Consider the following 21,531-nt stretch of genomic DNA (forward strand, 5'->3'; position numbering starts at 1 on the left):
CCCTGCAGTAAAACATTTAACTTGTCTGCACTTATACTAGTTTACGACTAGAATATCCTGACAAAAATCGAGCTATGTGTAGTAAGAAAAGCTCGGAGTTTTAGCAATGGTTTGGAAAGTTAGTTCCGAAAGTGAGTGTTGCAAATGTGTTGAACGGTTATAGTCTTAAAATCAATAAATTCGTATATTCATATTATATATTTTTATATGCTTTGAGGCTGTATATTTCTAGCCGAAAACTGGCAATGGATATCTCGCATAACCGCAACCTCTAAAAATACCAATTGCTTGTATGAAAACAGTTCGGTTGACTAGTTGGGCTGCGACTCACAGATGTTGTGCAGTTGTAGATTTTACTGCAGGGTTGTTTTTTTTGAGTGAGTGAGTGTTATTTCCCATTTATTTCGCCTTGGTGACTTTACGACCTTTGATGCTTTGATTGAAATTTCGATTGGGTTGCGGGTTGCGTAAATGCCTACGTCATCGACGTCCAAGGACGAAATTGAAGACATTTTATTAACGGTTTTTTCATCACTTATCCACCACAAATAGGTGGATAAATTATCGATAACAACATTTCTTTAAATCAATCTTCATACTTTTCTGACATGTGCCATATACTTACAATATATTTGATTATTGGAGAAGGTTTTGATTTCGATCAGATGTTTGCGCAAAGTTTCTGCACCATTTTGACAACTTGCTGGAGAAGATAGAGTAATGTTATGTAATGTAATGTAAGTAAGCAGAGATGCTCTATGATTTTAAAATTTGCGTCACTTATGAATCCGCGATTTACCCTGGTGGTAGCTACGATCTCCAGTTAATCTGATTTAATATTATGCTTTACGCTGCTCAAAAGAACCTTCCAGAATGCTGTAGATATTAGAAAATAGCGCATAATGGCAAATTTCCGCAAACTATATTACAAACGACTTAATGTCATGAAATTGAGCCACAAACCATACATATTGGCCAACAAAATCAAATTGAGTGAGAAGGAGAAAAATTCAGACAACAACCCACAAAATCAAAGAGAGCAAAAATGACACGGCGAAAAAACTGACCTGCCAGCGTGCAAACATTGTTTAGCTGGATTGAAGAATTGAGTGATAAAAACAACAAAAAGCCAAAATAAGGCATGGTAAATGGGAAGCGCAGAAGGTGAAGAGAAGGAAAGTGTAATCTATTGTTATTACATCTCGGCCATAAGGCGGAGACTGTTTGAAAACAGCAGCGTAAATGGCACGCAGTTCTCGAGGTGGGAGCATGCCAGTGGCCGAGCTTAGCTACTATGGCAGTGGCGCAAATCTGAGTGCACACACATCTACACATGTACATAATAGAAAAGCATAACCACAAGCCACCGACATCAACGGAAATCACGCAGCGCAAGCACGGCAACGGCATCGGAAACATGCGCCAGCTGCGTCTGGTCAACGAAGGAAATGTTTGGGTGTATGTATGTGCACTCAGTTGTAGCTTTCGGTGTCTGCACAAATGGGTTCAATAGACGCCGCCAACGATCTGTTTATAGCCTCAACTATGGTTACAACAATTTGCTCTTGTTATGGTGGCATGCAGCAGTGGCACATACACACACACCAATGCTATTGATTGCACATACATTCGTACACACATGTGAGCTGATAAGCTGGTTGCAGCGAAATATGCCGATGGATTAGAGAATCACATGCCGCTTAGCCCCCCACAGCTGCTCAGCATTTTGCAAATATATGAATTCCTATCTATGTATGTATATATACATGTGTATGTTGATGCATGCGATTTGAGTGCAAAGCCTCGGTCTCTCGGTTTGCTTCGCTTGTTAAGCAAACGCATTTGCGGCCTGATGATGTGTTCGGTGTTTGTGCCACAAGCACACAGGCACAAACACACACACATCAATGTACAAGCTGAGCAGCAAATTGAAATTAGTTTTGCGCTCTGAAGTGGAGAGCGGTAAAGGCAGTAGCCGCCAGCTACATTTCAATTTTGTAACAGTCAGAAATTGAAAATTGAAAATCCTTAAGACTCAAATTTGCGTCTCTGATGTGCGAGTATTAAGTTACTTTATTAAACCGGGCGCAATTATGAATACAAAAGACTCGATTGCCTTGGACCGCTGCCAAGCAAATGAATCCCTAAATGCCAATCGCCGTCAGATTATGTTCCATTTCGGTTGATAACTTCATGGATTGCGGCAAAGCAATGAAATGAATGAAGACATGCTAGCATTTCTAAGTGTCAATATCAATTCATGGGCATGTGGGCGTATGTGGCTTCAAATAATGAAGCTTTAAGAAATTTTCTGACATAATTCATTGTGACGAAATGAGGCATGGAAATTTTCGAATTAAGACGAAAAGATGCAATTAATGTTTGCTTATTTGCATCTTACTTATCACAATCAGATTTTGTTAAAATGTTATTTGCAGTTGCAAGAACGTCATAAACGCAGTGAAGTTCAATTAAGTAGAGCCGAATTATGATTAAAATTTTATTTTTAGACCGATTTGAGTCAAGTTTAGTTATCGCAATGCAGATGTGAGGCGCCAGAATTGCCAGGACCTAGTTGGACTCGGTCAGCTAATGTAATAATTGAAGCAAATACAAAATTATTGACATTGGATGTGGCAAGATAGATTATTATTAAAACGAAGAAAAAATGTGTATCTCATTTTCTGATCATGATTTCATGTTGATCATTCAAGTATCAGTCAAAAAAGTACGAAAGTGGCAAAATTAATAAAAAAAACTAGTAAGTAGCGCTAAGTTCGGGTGCAACCGAACATTTTATACTCTCGCTCTTCATTGAGATAACTCACATATTAGGGGCTACTTCCTGTATTGACACGATTCCACCCATTTTTGACAAACAGACATAGCATTGTCAGGAAACAAGTTATCCCTGACTTACAATTACACCTCACACATTGGCCGATATTTGTGGTAAAAAGTCAATTATACTCTGTGATCAAATTGAAAGGTGAATGTCCATTCCATCTCCTTCAAAATAATCCCCTCCCGCTGCAATTCATTTATGCCAACGAATTTTCCAGTCATCTTAGCACTTGGAAAAATCATCCGTCGTGATGGTCATCAGAGCCTTCTTCGATTCAACTTTTATATCCTCAATTAAGTCAAAACGGTGTCCTCGGAGTGGTCATGAAGTTACACGAAGGTAAATCAGGCGAATGGGGTGGTTGCGGCACGATATTAGTTGAAAATGTGGTGAAATGATCACGAGTAACCAATGCAGTATGAGATGGTGCATTATCGCACTTCTTTGTTCAATAAATTCAGACACAGTAAAAATCGAAGAATTCACTTTTAGAGCCTCCCAAACGACGCGTAGCTCAAATACTAATGAATATTTTGACTTGAAATTGAGCATAGATGTCGCTAACAGTACTATCAATTTACAGAAAAAAAATTTACCGATTTACCGATTCGAAAAACACGCGAAGTATAAATTAAAAATCATAGTATCAATACTGGAGTCCACATATTCGGTACCTAGGGACTCGAACAATTCTTGTTGGATTTGGACAAAAATGCTGGCATTATGCGTGCAAGTTTTATCCTGTTATATTAATTGCTTCTTGATTTGTAAAATAGAAAGGAAGGACTCAAATGGAAATTAAAATTGTGTTACATGGAAAGTAGGCGTGGTTGTAGTCTGATTTCGTACTGTTACATAAGAATGTTAGGAGAATGTTACGTACCAAATTTGGTTGAATTCGGTCGAGCAGGTCCCGAGATATGTGATTTTACCTAAAAGTGGACGGAGCCACCATCTCTGGCGTATATAGTTATGGATTTATCGCGCTTTTAGTACTTTTTAACAGTCGAGCGGTAATAGTTCTTACAATAATTATGATCGGTGCCTTAGTGACTCGATCTGAACAATTTCTTCGACGACTGCACTGTTGCCATGGACAATAACCAGTGCAAAATTACGTGAAGATATCTCGTCAAATAAGAAACTTTGACTTACAGGGACTTGATTTTGATCAATCAATTTGTATGGCAGCAATATGCTTTATTTTCGAGAAATGAGCAGCTTTTTGGGGAGGAAAGAGTGTGTAAGAAAGTCGGACATGACTAAATGGACTCTGCTCATTACTCTGATATTTTATAAAGTATCCGACAGTTCCTTCTGGATGTTACAAACTTAGTGGTAGTCGAAAAAGTCTTTTCGTATTTCTAATCAAACTTCAGTTTATTTTTTTATATTTATACTAATAAATAAATAAACAAATATGTACCATTTTGGTCGACCACTTTTTGCCATTTTTCCGCTAAAGACATTATTCCATCAGTGTAAATCGAAATTTCGAAATTTCCAGAATGGAAGTGAGCGAACCATTGTTGTGCTACACGAACTGATACAGCATCGTCTCCGTAAACTTCACAAATTTCATTGATGGCTTGCGTGACATTCTTCTCTTTTTATACAAAAATTTCAAAATATAGCGAATTTCTTCATTATTTTCACTCCTTTTGGCACAGCTATAACTTTTTTGCACTTCCCCGAATTTAAATTTTTTTTGGTTAAATAAAGCTTAAAATCTCACCTTTCCAACACTATATGGTATGACACAATGTGATTAGTAGCACTGGAGATATACGACTGCAACATATATTGATAAAATACGAAAATACTTTTTCGACTACCAATATTAATGGACGACCTATTACGGAAGTTTAAAAAATAGAATTGTTAACTTAAAATATATAATTTTTACTACGATATTGTACTGAATATCGAATTGGTGCTTTCGTTCTTTACTGTATTTCAATGAAGCGGCAGATTAAATATACTAGAATACTGTTTAAAATGTTACTCTTTTATAACAAAACACAATCGTAACTTCAGTTTAAATTTTATTTAATTTCGGTTATTTTCATAAATATTGGGAGCTTAGTTGTGCAGAAAAATTACTATTTTATATCCGATGCTAACACGAAACCTTAAATAATAACGCATTTTTCCAAAAAAAAAAATGGAAAAAATACTTGTAATGCATTTTGCGGTGAATTCATTGAATAAAACAACAACAAAATGTGAAAAGCCGGAATGGCTTAAATGATGATATATGATGGCTTAATTGCGCAATTTAGAGCGGGAACGAGTGTTATATGTAATAAAAGTGGCAATAAATGATAAGAATGAAATTGACTTTTGATGGCACTTGTGACACCTGCAGGCATTTTACAAGCCAATTCTCCCGCTGTGAAATTGTCATCACAGCCAGCATTTTATATATGTGTACGTACATATGTCTATATTTCTAAATATATATGTGCACCGCTGAAGCCACATTCCATAACCGCTAAAGTCGAGTTAAGTGTAGCCAGCCGCAGTATTGTCACAATGGCTTTTTTTTTAAACAAATAAACGCTTTCCGTGGCTCTAATTTATTTCCAAAAATTGAATTAAATAAGCTATCATTGCACATGCCTGAGGTATCCAGATTAGCGCCTCATCAGCAGCTCATCAACATTTGTACAAATCGAGTTATGCCGTTTTTGCTACGGGCCACAGAATTCAGTTATGTATGTATGTACTGCCGTTAGCTTGTAAGTACTCGCACAATGACAGTGAGTTCATCAAACATCATTTCATTGCCAAATCAATGGCAATTGAAGCTGCCGCTGACACGGGTGCTATCGCCAATGAATGATGCTGAATTGTCAATGTGTTGACGTTTCCCGCCTCTGCTCGACGGCAAGGGTGTGTAACGATGTCGAAGTAATGACTGCCGCCCGCACTAATATCGGTTAAAGAGCAAGCGGCGATGTCATGTGAGTGTGTTGTTGCGCAAATAATGGCCGAACGGGGACGAACACACACACACGAGGCGCACATTTGAGCCGACACAGTTGCGCTTTGTGCAGAGATGGTGACATGCGGCGGAAACGGTTAAGACAATGTTATGTTTATGCACTTATATGTAAACACAGATAAGCACTTTAACAGTTTGGCTGTAGGCGTCGGGGCGTCGGGGCGTATGAGCAACATCATTGCCAATTGACATTTGTGCTCGTACACGAAAACCGGGAGCAGCGAGTGATTTCAAAATGTGGCACATTTAAGAGCGATTGCCAGTGAGTACACAAAACAAGCAGAAGATCTGTGTGCTTCCGCTAAATAAATAAAATATTTAATGAATGTCAAGTGCAAGTGAAATTTTGCTTCTTGGTTTTCTTAATAAAACCTTAAATAATGGATAAGGTTGAAAATAAGTATTTTGGGAATAACATATGCATGTGGTTTCTGTGAAAATCTTCCCTTTAACCTCACACTTTCCAATGTTTTAGGGGGTTGCGGAAGAACAAAGTACAGAAATTAAAGAATTCTACATGTTTCATAATATTATCTCTAATATTTTATTAAAACACATTTTTTTCTCAGAGACATAATATAATGACAATAATTTCTAAGTGCGATTTTCTAATAGTTTTAAGTATTTCATTTTATACTTAGACATTTCTTACTTTCGGATGAGATTCTTATTTACCCAAATACTAAAGCAGATATTTATTAACGAAATCAATCCACATAATGATCTCTACAAAGCAATAAAAATATGATTATCCAAAGCAATAAAGAATATGAAAAAATACTTGCAATTCTCAAGCACACCAGTGCAATCCGCAATCACTAAACGCTTCCGTAGAGAAGCGGTAAAACCATAATATATGCAAGTGTATTGTATCTACCACGCAATGAAGGCCGAATTGCACACTTCATTTGAAAAAGAGCAGCAAAAACTTGTGAAAACACGCGTGCACGCGCTCATTTTATAGCGGACATGTTGCTGACTGTTTTGGCAATGTGAAAATTTGCGGATTTCGTTCTCGTATCCGTTAAAGCAACGCATTTATCACGCCTTTTATTTTCACTTCCCAGATACGTGCCAGCAATTTTTATTCTCTTTATTTTATTATTATATTTTGCGGTTTGTTTGTTTGCATTCCTCTAACCTGCTGATGACCACTCGCATGCGCTTTTCCAATAAACTATGCGCGTTCAAATAAACTCTTGTATGTGTGTATGGGCAGCGTTGAACATGGACTCACAATAAAAAACATAAAAAATATAAAAAATACGCTCATTCCAACGTCCATGTTCTCACCTGCAAGATACAAGCGCTTTAATGCGAGTTTCAAGAAACACACACAAGCACTGCGACCTTGGCGGTCTAATGCAGCTGCGAACAAGCGATCATTGTTAGTAAGCCATAAGCACATAGGTTCTGGAATCTCGTTTTTTACCACAAAATCATGCCGAACATTCAGGATATTAGAATGGGAATAGATCTTATTGTGGCATGTGTGTACAGACAATTCATATAAATCATTTTGTAATACTGAGAATTCGGTCAACAATTTAATTGTGTGGTTAAATTGCTCACAGAACGATTCATTATTGTCCATAATATATTTCAGTCAATGCATAAGGAGGATGGAGCCATGTGTAGAAGTTCACGCAAGTGAGGAACGTGATGACTCAAGCCGCTCACGACATTCGGTCTTAGACCACGTATCCTCTGGGTAGCGAAAACCATCTGATTGAAGGCGAGCTAAAGTAAGACGGCGAAACATCTCTCCCCAGTGTTGTGTGTTGGGTTTGGGAATCGCCACATGAAAACCACCTCCATTGATAAGAAAAAGAGGATCGAAACACACCACCTCTTCGTCGGTTTCAAAGCTACTTTTGCCAGCACAAAAAGGAGCTGCCTTTATGCCGCTATGTCTTAATTTGGTATCCAAAACTAATACGGCTGTGTAAACTTCAGGATCGGGAAGGACCTCTCCGAGCCGTTCGATACCAGGCGAGGTTTCAGACAAGGCGACTCCTTATTGTGGGGCTTCTTCAATCTACTCCTGGAGATATGCAGACCTAGATAAGGAAGCGAGCAAAGAGGTCTGGTAGTAAGGGAGGGCAAGGCGAAATATCTTCTGTCATCAAACAAACAGTCTCGCACTCGCGACTTGGCATCAACGTCACTGTTGACAGTCTTAATTTCGAAGTTGTAGATAATTTTGTCAATGTTGGAACTAACATCAACGCCAACAACAACGTCAGCCTCGAAATTCAACGCAGAATAACTCTTGCCAACAGGTGCTACTTCGTATTGAGTAGGCAATTGAGAAGTAAAGTCCTCTCTCGACGAACAAAGACCGAACTCGGCAAGTCACTCATCATCCCCGTCCTGCTATATGGTGCAAAGGCATGGGCATTCGGGATTACGGATTTCCGACAGAAAGGTTCTGTGGAAGATTTATGGCCCCTTGCGCGTTGGCCACGGTGAATACCACAGTCGATGGAACGATGAGCTGTAGGCATTATACTACGACATTGACATAGTTCAACGAATTAAGTGACAGCGGTTACGCTGGCTAGATATGTCCGGTTGGATGAAAACACTCGAGCTCTGAGAGTATTCGACGCAGTACCCACCGGGGGAGGAAGAGGAAGGCCTCCAGTCCGTCGGAAAGACCAAGTGGAGAAGACCTAGCTTCGCTTGGAATCTCCAATTGGCGCCGAACAGCGAAAAGGCAGAACGACTGGCGCGCTGTTGTAAACTCGGCTAGAGTAGCGTAAGCGGTGTCTACGTGAATAAAGAAGAAAAGCGTGGCTTTTTACAGTCCAACTATCAAAAACTTATATTTTTCGAACTTTACTAGAGTTCAGAGTACGAGTACGATATTGGTAAATGCTAGTAAAATGATCATTAAGTAATATCAATTCAAGTAGAGGATATTAATGTAAAGCAAACAAATCGAAAACAATTATAAACACACTGTAGCAGAGCTTTCACTTCAGCTTCATCTGACCGCACCAGTCAGCATATAGCAAGGGAAGACATATTTCTCTGTTTGAAGGAGAAATTTAGCAACACAGAAAAACCAGATTAACGAGAGATGCATATCAGGAGGAACTTTAGAGACTGTCGCATGGTCAACCTGCGCTTTCTCCTATCCATCTTCAATTAAAAGGCATCTCACTGTACAGCTCGTCTTTGGTGGACGGAGATCATAAATAACAATTTTTATATGCGATAGGCGCTTACAGCTTTACTAGATTCATAGAAGACCCACTTCTTGAAGTTCTCCGAACAGATATTTTTACAAATTGTTCTGACAGATTGTTGTTTGCACGAAGAAATCGTCATTAATAAATAAATAAAGTATTATTTTCGATATCTTTCCGGTCTGTCCACGCCCTGAGTCCACGAACACAAAATATGTACAGATTATTTTGAGTAAAATAATAAAGAGAAACCCTTCTTTACTTCCGAAAAGCTCTTCAAAATTGAAGAACAAGAAGACAGCAGCTGAAAATGTTGAAAATAAATATCTCAAAGTCAAAGAGAAAGTTTGAATATCAATATTTAAATAAATGATAATATTTATATGAATTTCTTTTTCATATGATGCACTCTACTTGCAGATGATTTGGCGCACCGAGTACAATACCTTTTCACTACAACACGAATGCATTTGAGCGGCCTTTTTTTTTAAGCTCGATATTATCTCACATCGCTTGCTTAGAGCACTTGACGTCCGACAGTCATGTTTACGAGCGCACGTATAAACTCGGTTTTGCTTCACTGTATTTACGACCGATTTTATTATTTGGGTTATTATTGATACGAGTAATGAAGGTAAAAACGAGTATTTTCACTTACGCTTCGCTGCAAAGAAAAAGAACAGAGAAAAATGGGTTATTAGTTATCGTACGGTAGTTAAAAACTTTGCAGCAATAAAAACTTAATGGATTCTCGAAGGAAAACAGCTACGAAATTAGTGCGAGCATGAGGATAACAAAAAATGGAGAGATATGAGTGCGATGTGGTGGTGATGTGGTGGTGATGACGATGACGATGTGCAGATGTGTTTGTTCGCATATATGGTTGATGGTTTTATGAGCACATCGTTGGAGCGCAGAACTCTTGAAGTCGTAATGGCATAATGCCCGCATCTGGATATCTGGAATGGTTGTGCGCCTTTGTTTTTGTAGTTGTAATTTATACTTCCTACTCAAAGAAGCTATAAAATAAGCGCGCAAAACAGAGACCAAATCCGCACTTTTCCGCGATTGGAATCCATAAATTTCTGCTAATGCCACTTGCAATTCCCTCCACCCAGCAACACTAGCAACAATAATAAATACACGATCGGCGTAAGTGCACGAAACTGTTCAGAAAGCGTAAAAAGCGAAAAAGAAGTTGCAACAGCATTTACAATGTTCCGAACAAGTTTAAACAGCTGTCGGAAAAAAATAGCAAAAACAATTTGCAAGTGAAATATGTCTGAACCACGGCGAGTGTCGCCTTTGGTGTGGTTACTCGGTTCGTTATGCCGTGTGGCTGCATGACATATTGGCTTTTGGCCACCAACCGTGCAACAAATGGCAGCCAGCCACACTCCCACACTCCCACGCTAGAATGCAACATGTAGCACGAAGCAAGGCGATGAGCTACACTGTCGTCTACAGCGACCCGAGCGACCCCCTTTGGTGACATAATAAATTGTAAGGCAAATAGAAGCTAAATTGGCGAACAACTTAGACATGCAAATGGAGCGGGTCTGCATTACGGAAGGAAAGAGGCAAATTTAGCACTGGAGCACAGCATATATTACGCATGCAATTAGTTGTAGGGCGATCAAGACAAGCAGTAAGTAAGTAAGTAAGTAAGTTAAGCAAGAAATAATTTTGATGATTTCAAAAATAATGGCAAGTTCTTCTCAAAAGCAAATAGCAATCAAAGACAGCGAGATAAAGTACACTGACAATTTGCAGAAAACCAACAAAAAATCTTCAAATTCAGCAGGGAAATTGTTCTATATACGCATAAATGACATTCGCACATTTCAAAAATTCAAAATTTGAGGTTATGTGTGGACAAGACTATAAAAATATTATGTTTCATCGCAACTGCCTTAGAGATCGAAGTTTCGACAGCTTTGAAAACTATATTTATGTATGTATGTAAACTACAAAATATTAATAAAAATATTGTACATTATTATTGTGCAAGCCTCCGGCGAAATAAATTTTAACTTTGGTTCGGCAGAAATAGTTAGATGCAAACCATAATTGACAGCATTTAAATTTTTTTTTAGGGGTTACATGGATTTACGGGTTTAAAAAAGTCTATTTTTTTTATTGTCTTATTAAATTCTACAACACCTATTGTCCTAAATTTTCAATTGTCCTAAATTTTCAAATTGATCCGAGCATTAGTTTCGGAGATACAGCCTTGAGAACATGTGCGCCCGAGGCTAGCTAGGCTAAGTGAGCCGTCTTTAAACACGTTTTTCTCGAAACTGTGTGGTTGAAGTCTGTTGGTAAAATTTCTCGAGAACTACACAACCTATCTTCATGAAATTTTACATACAAAGGGCTTTGAGATAAAACTCTTAAAGACTTGGACGATCGATTCGATTACAATTATTTCAAAAAATATGTCTGCCAAAAATCCAATTTTCAGTCCTTTTTCCCATCGTCCAAGTTCTAAGTTAAGGTTTTAACCAAAACACGTGTTCCTGTGAGCCCGCATCGGCAGAGCATCTTTTTTTCCGAGCGGTCGCCGAAAATGGAGTCGCAATGGTCTAGTTTAAAATATTTTGTTCCAAAAATTTCAGAATTTCTTTGTTATTAGTGTATGTTTGTAACAATAAAAAACAATAATAAAATGTTTAAATTGAAAAAAGACCGTTTTTTATCCGAGGAAACCTATGTAACCCCTTAAGGTGCTTTCTATTTGGACCCAGCTTGCAGTATTAAATAAAATAAATACTTACAGGTGGGTATAACATCTGTGAAATCATTTCCTTTCTGAAAGACTGATCAACTGACCAATTTTTCTTAGCGGTTCTATTTTAATGGGGTTTGAGGAAAACTTGGCTTTGAATTACCATACACTTAATCCTAACCTAACCTATATTCTAAGCCTGTTTATAGTTCTTGTTGCAACTCGCAGTTCGAGTTAACTAAAAGTACTAGAAAATATGAGTTTAATACATGGAAAAGCATGTCTTCGTCCTGCTAACATTTTTGGGCAACAGCTGCGCTATAAATAATCAGAGAGCGCAAAAGTGCGCAAAAAGTAATGCGAAAGCAATGCAAGACTGCGAAATTATTATGATTAATTACGCGCGCCAGAAGTGTCAGACATGGCGGCGAAGCAGTCAGCCGAAAGTAAAAAGGTAAGCGTTGCCAACTATGACACTCGAACTACTCGAAGAGTGCAAGGACAACAGGCCAACAACAGAAAACAACCAACAACAACATAAACAATAGGCACAGCAGGGGGCAAATTTATGCGCAGCCAAAAAAATAAATATGTACATATATATGTATGTATAAGAAAACAAAAACAACTTAAGTAATAATAAGTCATAATTAAGTACCTTAACGAAAGGTCAAGATCAAAACCAAACAACGGCAAATGGAAAAACAAGCGAAGCGAAATACTAACACAAATAAATAACACTAATTACAAGCCGAGGGAATTTCCACACCAACAACAACGCCGAAGGGAAGCTGCGAAGAAATGAGAGAAATTAATGCTGAATGCTGCAACAACAACAACTACAAAATGCTTCATGTAAATTTTGTGTAAACAAATAAGTGTTGTGTGTAGCAACTTGGCGTCTGTGTGTGCCACTTGCAATTCGCAACAACGAAATTAAATGCCACAACAGCTGCAACAACAAAATTGAAACAAATATTGCTGCCAGCGAACTCAACTAAGTCGCTGATGGTTAAGGTCCGGACTCCGGAGTAAGAATGTAAATTTTCATTAGAAGAAAATGCAAGCGAAGCAAATGCGGCTAAGCGAAAACAAGAAGAAGCACGGGCAAATTAAGTAACTAATGAAACTTGTTCCCTCGGACGAAGTGCATATGATGCATAAATAATTTTACACACTCGCCGCACAATTGGACAGCCAAAGAAAGCTAGAGGAGAGCTGGAAGAGGGATATGTAAGTGCAAACGAAATGAATTTCTGCAGACTTAACGAATGACCTTGCCATAAGTCGACTTACTGTCACGGACAAAAAATTCCAGCGCTTACGCTCACCTGCCATGAGCTGGTGCAATGTAAATAGCCCCAGTTGCCTGTTTACCGTAATGTCCGCCCATCGGCAAAGGTAGCGGAGCGAGCAGCTTGTCGCCTGTCACTCGCAAGTCAAGCGACTGGCGGGTTTTGGTACCACGACACCGCCAACAGAGGGCGAAACAAGTAAACAATCGAACTCGAGTTCGTTAATATTAATTAAATAATCTCGTTGGGGGGAAAGCTGACGCCTCATAGAAATACCTAAACTTGGAAGTGAGATCACTTTAGGTGCGGAGTCATTTTGGTGAGTTTTCCAATTGTGTAGTGCTTTGCTCATTTTCACGATTTCTTTTTGTTTACAGTTGTACACGAAGCATAATAAAGTACGATTATGCTTTGGTGATAGTTTCATTTCGCTATTTGGAAATATAATCTGAGTTGCGTACATATAATTTAATGAAGAACTACAAGAACGAAAACCAAACTCTACAAGTCATTCATTATTCTCGTCCTGTTATATGGTGCAGAGGCATGGACGAAGACAACATCTGATGAGTCGAAGTTACGAGTTTTCGAGGGAAAGGTTCTGCGAAAGATTTATGGTCCTTTGAGCATTGACCACGGCGAATATCGCATTCGATGGAACGATGAGCTGTACGAGTTATACGACGACATTGACATTGACGAAAACACTCCAGGTCTGAAAGAAAGACCTTTACTCCGTTGGAAAGACCAGGTGGAGAAAAAGCTGGCTTTGCTTAGAATCTCCAATTGGCTCCCCGTTGCGAAAAGAAGAAATGACTGGCGCGCTGTTATTAACTCGGCCATAATCGCGTAAGCGTTGTCTACGCCACTAAAGAAGAAAAAGACAAGAAGTAAAAAGAATACCTTCCAAAAACTTGAGAAGAACTTTGAAATTTAGGACTGTAATCGTTCTATATTTTCTAAAAAACCCTGTGTTCTAGACTTAATAGAATTATTCCACCGTTAAACAGCCATAGCTTTGTAGTTCTTCGGTGAATTTTCAGTCAAATAATTACAAAAGCTTTTTTTTCTTTCTCTGCCGGCAATATAATTTTGAAGGTTAAAGCTGCTCACTCATTAAAACACAAACAGGAAGACATTAGTGTAAAAACCTTGAAAGAAACCTAAATAATCACTATTTACATATGAAAGAAATAAACAGCCACAAGTAATTTGAATAGGTATAATCTTCTATCAATGAAACTAAGAAGGCCACCATAGACAAATAATATACATATGTATATTAAGACAAGTAAAACAAGAAGTTGAGAAAATGGTCTCCAACTCCAGGAAGAATAGAAATCCCATTTTTAGACTTTTTGAAAACAAAACTAATTGTGATTTTGAAAGAATCGACAAATAGAATGGGTTTTGAACCATTCAAGCGTTCGATGTTATTTTAGATTTTCGTGGAGGATAAAAATCAGATCGGGTTTTTGGTTACGTAGAAATATTTTAGGAATGAACCATAGTCATTTTCTGCTTCTCATATCAATATATAAAACCATTTCTGAAGCGAATGGTAACGGAGATGAAAAATAGATTAAATACGACTAATGTGCGAAAAAGATCATGGTCCAAGCGTGGAGAAGCTCAACAAATGGTCGCAAAGCCAGGATTGATGCCTCAAAAGGTTATGCTGAGTCTTTGGTGGGATTGGAAAGGAATCATCCACTAAGAGCTGCCCCAACCTGGTCGAGCGATTGATTCTACATTTTACTGTCAACAACTGATGAGATTGAAGCAAATAATCGAAAGAAGCGGCCAGAACTAATCAACTGAAAGCGTTTCGTCTTCCACGCAAGATCACAGCCATCTTTGATGACTCGGCAAAAACTGGGAGAGCTTGGCCTGGAAGTTTTGATGCACCCACCATATAGCCCTGACCTTGCTCCATCGGACTACCATTTGTTTCGGTCAATGCAGAACTCCCTTAATGGTGGAAAGTTGGCTTCAAGAGAAGCCTGTGAGAATTACTTATCGCAGTTTTTCGCAGAGAAACCAGAATAGTTTTACACTGATAAAATAATGTTTCTAGCGAAAAAATGGCAAAAAGTGGTCGACTAAAAAAAATAAGTTGAAGTTTGATTAAAAATACGAAAAGACTTTTTCGACTATCCAATATTTTCGGTTTCTATTGCTCTGAGTTTGGGCCACGAGAAAAGGCCGATTCACTGAAGCGTATTCAAAATTACAAAACGAATGTATGAAACATGTATTATGTGATTATATGTGTGTGTGTGTGCTGTTATGCGATATTTGTGTGGGTATTCCGACACATGCTGGCTTTCGACATTTTTTCGATGCGATGGTATTTTAATTCAATTAGCTCAAAGCCTATAATTGCACATTCATTTCCATCATTTCATTTGCATTGTAGTGGAAAACGCAACAACACATACAAAGCTACATGCAAATATATGCATTTGACCACTTACAACTCCTCCACTTCGAGCTCATCGTCGTCGTCCTCCAAATTCGGATCGTCCACCATGTCCTCGAAATCGTTGATGCTCGGCCGACGGCTGGTGCTGGGTTGCACCCGCCTGCCGACGCCTTGCATCTCGTCCTCCTCCTCATCGCTTTCGATTTCGTATTCTTCGACGTCGCGTCGATTGCCGTAGTGTTCAGGCATTTTCGATTGTTTTGTTTTTGTAACACAGTTAATTCAATAAAAATCCAGTTTGCGTGTAAAATTGTTTAATGCCACAAAAATAGCGTCGATTTCGAAGTATTGAAATTTATCTGATTATTTCGTATTTTAAGAATCCTTCGGATATTTCGCAGGTTTCTTCCACAAAAGCACTACTAAATTATTGGAAAACACACTCAAATTAACGAAGTCCTTCAGATATTTTTTCAGCACAAAACCGTAAATTCTCTCAAATTCAACTGTCTTCTAAAGAATTTGCGACCGACAATTGAATTTCATCAAATCTTCCTGAATGTAATTTATTCCAAATTATTCTTTATTCTATATTCCTTTGAATTATTATTCTAGTTTTTTTTTCGAATAAGAACACACGAAAATCCTGCCAAACGCGATTTTGGAGCCACGGAAACCAATCAAACGCACGTAAGAACGCCAACTGTTTTCACGCGTGGTCACAAGCCACGTCTTCACCTCGTAGCCGAGTCAACAACCATTCTTGTGGGGCTTCTCACAAAGGTTGGAACTGGGTCTTAATTGAATTAGCGCGAATATTCAGATTTTCAGCTTTACAACGAACAGCGGAATGGAAAGAGAATGTCACGAAAAGCGAAATATGTCAGACGGTATGTTGGCACCTTCTAATCCACCTTCGCCCATTTTCGCATATCACCCAAAGAAATCACGATTTACTAATGGTAAAAGTGTAAGAACACTTGTAAAGTGTGGCTAGGTCAGGGAACCAACCTGTTGGATAAGTGAAAACATATATGTATGTCTATTTGAAGAAAAGAAAGGCAAAGCAATTTATGCAAGGGGGAAAATGGAACCTCAAGTATTACACAAAGGAGGAGCATCAATTTCTTCGACAAATAAAATGAAAAGAGTCAACGCGTTTCTTTATTCCTAAAACTTTTGAGAGAAATTAGAGATCATTAGACAATAGTTTATATATCTAATTAAGATATACACAAGCATATATTATAAAAAATGCAAGTGATGCCTCTTTGACCGTTAATCGCATTTATGAATTCAATTCGTCCAGCCATACACACCTCGACATACAAATATTGTACAATAAACATTGGGGCATACGAGTATATGTATATAAAAATGGTTATATTCTCGAAGACCCAATAATTAAGTAGTTAGCTTAATGCGACGTAAATAATCACGTGAGCGAATGTGTACACAAATGCGGTCACTTTTTGACGTGACTGAGCGGATTTGCACATAACAGTTATACTATGAATACCTAAGAAATCTAAGAGGCAAGCTCTGTCATACTAGCAAATGTACTCGTAATATGAAAATTACGAGCAAAACAACAAATAGAATTGTAAATTTAGAAAAAGTCTGAGAATCACTGAATGTCAATGCGCTGGAAGCCAAAAATGTGCAGCGTAAATAAATTGCGATGTAAATGTAAAACTATAAATGCCTCTTCGAGACCAACGACGGACTGGTAATGCTATCTTTAAGTGAAGGACTTAGAAGTGATAGGATATATTTTTTTGATACAAAACAAATAAGAAAGGGATAAGTTCGGGTGTAACCGAACTTTTTATACTCTTGTAACTTGCAAGAATCAAAGCTAGGGAATTTCAACAGTAGACCTCAGATTTACCGATATATTCTGTAAAAAATCAGCCATATGCACCGAGGTCTAATACTTGGTGTCTGGGTTCTTGAAGAGTTACAGTTCGATTTCGACAATTTTTCATTGATGTTTGATTTGTGTTTGCTTTCTTTAAGAATTATAAAGTTTGTTATATGAGACGTGGGGTTATCATCGGATTTTGCCCATTTTCACAGCGTTTGATAGGAAAGTATGGGTTATCTCATATACCAAGTGTGGTCGAAATTGATCACGTAGCTCGGATATAGGATTCCAACCAAAGGTGGTTTCCATAGAGGGTTTTTCTCAGCAATACTGGTTGGTTTAGCTTTAACGGTTTGGAAGATATGTAGATTGAACCATTAAAAAAAAATAATCAAAGTAAAGTTTTGTATTTTAATAAGTGCATAATTATGAAATTTTAGATTTTCTTCTAATTGCGTTTTGTGGGCGTGACAGTGGGTGCCAAAGAACGTATGTTTCATCAAGATATCTCAATTTTTAATGAAGTTACCGCTTGCACGGACAGACAGTCGTCAGTTGGACAAAACAATTCCGTAGGTTGTCTTTTACATATATTACGGGATTTGTCAACACTAGTGTTGCAATCTGGAAACGCACAATTTCATCGTAAATTTTAACATTTTTTATGGTATGCATACTCGGAACGTTTTTCTCTACAGTAACTTACAATATTCTTAAAATAAAAATGGAATTAAACCGCGCAATTATTTTTACAGCTTTCGACGTGGATTAGCTCATCAAGAGTGCAGAGATGGACTCAATTCAAATTTTGACGATAACGCTTCTTTAATGACCAGTGTTTATCGATGGTATGGTGAAATCAATCGAGGTCGTAGATCATTCCAAGCGAATTTCGAGAAGGTCGTTCTACATCAATTGTTGTTCCAGAAAATATTGATGACAGTAACTTCCGAGGGAGTAAACAATAATAATTTTTTCATTGTGCCAGAAAGAGTGTTTTTATGGAGATTTCTTTTCATTACTTTAATATAAAGGAAACCTTAGCCGAAATATCGAACTCTGATGGGAGTTTATGGCCACCATGTTCTAGCTGATTGAATGTGCTAAAAAGGGTCGCCATGATTTAAAAGTAGTACTCTTGGCTTTAAGGTGAAGGACTGGAAGCATTACACGTTAAAGATTCTTGCCAAACAAAGCAAGTAGAACATTTGGTAGTAACTAAAGCAGTCATTTAAAAACGTTTAAAAGCAACCAGATACATTGAAGTCAGGAAATTAGATGTCTAGGAAGAGAAACCAAGATACGTTGATAGACGATGAATGTCAGAATTGCTGTTTGAACACAACAAAAAAGTCGTTTTTGCATCAGATTGCGACTGATGATAAAAAATGGATCCATTATTACAACCCTAAACGCCAAAAATCATATGTATATGGAACCTGGCAAGACATCCAAATCAATGGTAAAGAAGTAGATCCACTAAGACATGGTAATGCCCTGTATTTGGTGAGATCAGAAGAGCGTGGTGCTTTTCTTTATTAATCATTCAAATCTTGAAAAAAAAACGGAAGAATAAAGTTTTAGATCTTAGATATACAAATGTATATCCTATAATTAACTTTAAGGCATTTACCAAATTATAGCTAATCGCGCGACAATAAAAATCGAATAAGCTACACTTCCAACACAACCCCCATCGTCGTTAAAACCGGCGGGGAAACATCAAAAAACAAAAAACTAAAGGAAAAAACACAAATAAACACGGAGCAGCAAAAAATCACTGCCATGAATATTAATGGATTTATGGGAAAAGATAACGGTAAATCGAATTGGTATTCAAAGCAGAGCACCAATAAGCCCCAGCGGCAGCGTGCAATTAGCTATATCAACGGGTGGCCAACGGAAAGTGTGTATGTGCATGTGTGTGAGTATAGCAGGTTGTTACTGAATTCCGCGCGGTCGACTGATAAGACGAAGCGTCTGTGTCAATAAGCGCGCGAATGTGGCATTCATTCATAAATTCGGAAATGTGAGCAAATGCACGCGACTGTGTGATTCCAGTTGTGGATTGTTGTTGTCGTTTTTGCTGTGAGTAAGCGCACAAGTCATTTAAATACTATTAAGCGGACAAAATACAAACGAACAAAGCACAGCAATAAACGGCAGTTTTAAGTTCGCTTGCACGCGACCACGAGACTTCATCGGGGGATACATGAGTACGAGTGTGTATGTATGTGTTGTTGTGTTTCGCCGACTAAGTTTTATAAGCAACTGTTTTTGTCGTCACCGCAGTCATCGTTACTTAGCAGCGCTGTTGGCTTGACGACATTGACATTTTAACCCGTTAATGTGTTTCGATTAAGCCCCGCGGACAGTGAGGTGCCTAGCTGGGATACTTAATTGATGCTACCGCCGCCTGCTGGTGTTTTCTGGGCCCAGCCGTGGTGATGCGAGCGCGAATAAACGATAACACGGAGCTACAATTAAGACACCAACAAAAGCAAGCACACACATACAAACATAAAAAGATTTCCTCACTGCCATTTATGAGAATCAAATTAATGTCAATTATTTGTTTTTCCCGCCGCTATCTGCTTCCATGCGTCAGCGCTGGCAGCCTTTATGTGGACAGCGGTCGGAGCCGATGCCAGACTCGTCAACGAACGGCTTAGTTAAACACATGGCCTGGTGGTGACTTTCCGCAGTTATTGTTCTTGTCGCAGCTGGCGCGAGATCACTTGATAGCTTCGAGTGGAATGGAGTTGTTGCCATTTCACTCGTTGGCACTAAGTGCCTGTAATTGTTTGTGTAAAGTCGATTGAGTGTCAATGTCAAGGACAAATTGCTGTCAATATTTTCATTGATGCTGACTACTTCGAAGAGGATAAACAAAATGCTCATACCGAGCTCGAAGGCAAATACTCTTTGTCAGGCGAAAAAGGCAAATACAAAGATGTTGGAGAGGAAGCAAATGAAATAGACGTATCTAAATACAGAACTCACATGTTGTTTTGGTAGATACTCCGCAGATGCGAACATCTTTAAGACCACAATATCAACTAAACCTTGCAAATGACCTTCCGCGCAGTCGACTGTTAAAGACAGCCCCAGCAAAATACTACAGGCTTTGACCGGAGTGAAATAGGACTGCTTTTCTTCCGCCGCGACTGTCCTTCGAAGCGTGCAGGCATTGACTGGATTCGGTAGAGGGCGTTCCTAGCTAATGAACGAGCGACTGGTCAGTTGTCTCCGAGCATCTAGAGAGTCAGAACAGAGTGGTGCAAACCGAAAATGAAGCGTTCGTTAGAGCAGAGGTACGCGATTAAATTTTGTATGAAACTCGGTAAATCTGCGACAAAGACGTTTGATATGATCAAGCTGGCTTACCAGGCCTTTTTAGAGGGCCGGTAAGTGGTCGCTGATGGGTAGGTGATTTTTTTGTAGCTGCAGCATTCTGCCGATTTGACAGTCCTTGGCCGGATAAAAAGTCGGGTCCGTTCCGGTTACGTAGACTCGACTGTCGTGGGAACAGAATTCTGCAGGCAGGTGGTACTGGTCTACCAGCCAGCATGTAATCATTCTTGGAAAAAATTCTACTAACCTGTCTTTTCATCCGAAAGCATAAAGGTCGGGCTCATTTTTAAGCAAGAGATGAACGTTGAAGATCAAACCCCAGAGACTACGTTCAAATGAACTCTAACAAGGTCTTTAAGTAGGCAATTTATTAGGAGAAACCTTTCACATATGAAATATTATTTGTTTCGACTTAATTGGGGAGAGGATATACATATACATATACACTTATACATATATGATAATTTTATTAAACTTTAAGTGGCGTTAATTGTTTAAGCAAACCTCAAATGGCAACCTTGCGGTTTGCACTGCTGATAGTTTCTGTGTTAATTGAAATGTCAAAGTATATGTTGGTGGCAACACGTAAAATAGCCCAAGTCGACTTAAGTTAATGTTGATATTTTACATTCCTTTTTCGAGACTCGATCTACCGTAAATAAGTGCATACCTAGCATCGGAAGCTAAAAATACACTCAAGTTTGAATAAAGATATGTATGTCAGATTGGCATTTTTAGTAAAATATACACTTTTGTTTAAGTCGATTTAAGCTTCACAAAGAACATATTTCTACAGATGTAGACCTAAGTATTTAA

This window comes from Bactrocera neohumeralis, chromosome 5 (genome assembly GCF_024586455.1).
Source record: "Bactrocera neohumeralis isolate Rockhampton chromosome 5, APGP_CSIRO_Bneo_wtdbg2-racon-allhic-juicebox.fasta_v2, whole genome shotgun sequence".
In the NCBI taxonomy this organism is placed as follows: Eukaryota; Metazoa; Arthropoda; class Insecta; order Diptera; family Tephritidae; genus Bactrocera; species Bactrocera neohumeralis.